Genomic DNA, 271 nt, shown 5'->3' with positions numbered 1-271 from the left:
CACGGCGGCCTGTTATTGGCTGTCGCATAAAGTCAACTGCTAACCAAAACTACTCTTTTCACGGTAGCGGAGTGAAAATCACGCTCGCATCTTGTGAACTCTGAATCCATCTTCATAGAAACCGTGTTTTTTTTTTTTCAGTTTAATTTTTAATGTTGACGGCGTTGTTGTTGTTGTTGTTGTTGTTGTTGCTGTTGTTTTAATTCTCTGTTTAGCCATGAGAGGCACCCGCGCGCGCGCTGCGCGGCCCCGGTATTCCTGACACGTGCTC

The sequence above is a fragment of the Frankliniella occidentalis genome, unplaced genomic scaffold (genome assembly GCF_000697945.3).
Source record: "Frankliniella occidentalis isolate FOCC.00 unplaced genomic scaffold, Focc_3.1 Scaffold37, whole genome shotgun sequence".
Classification (NCBI taxonomy): domain Eukaryota; kingdom Metazoa; phylum Arthropoda; class Insecta; order Thysanoptera; family Thripidae; genus Frankliniella; species Frankliniella occidentalis.
The sequence above is the reverse complement of the archived record's forward strand: the minus strand, read 5'-3'. Positions refer to the sequence as shown.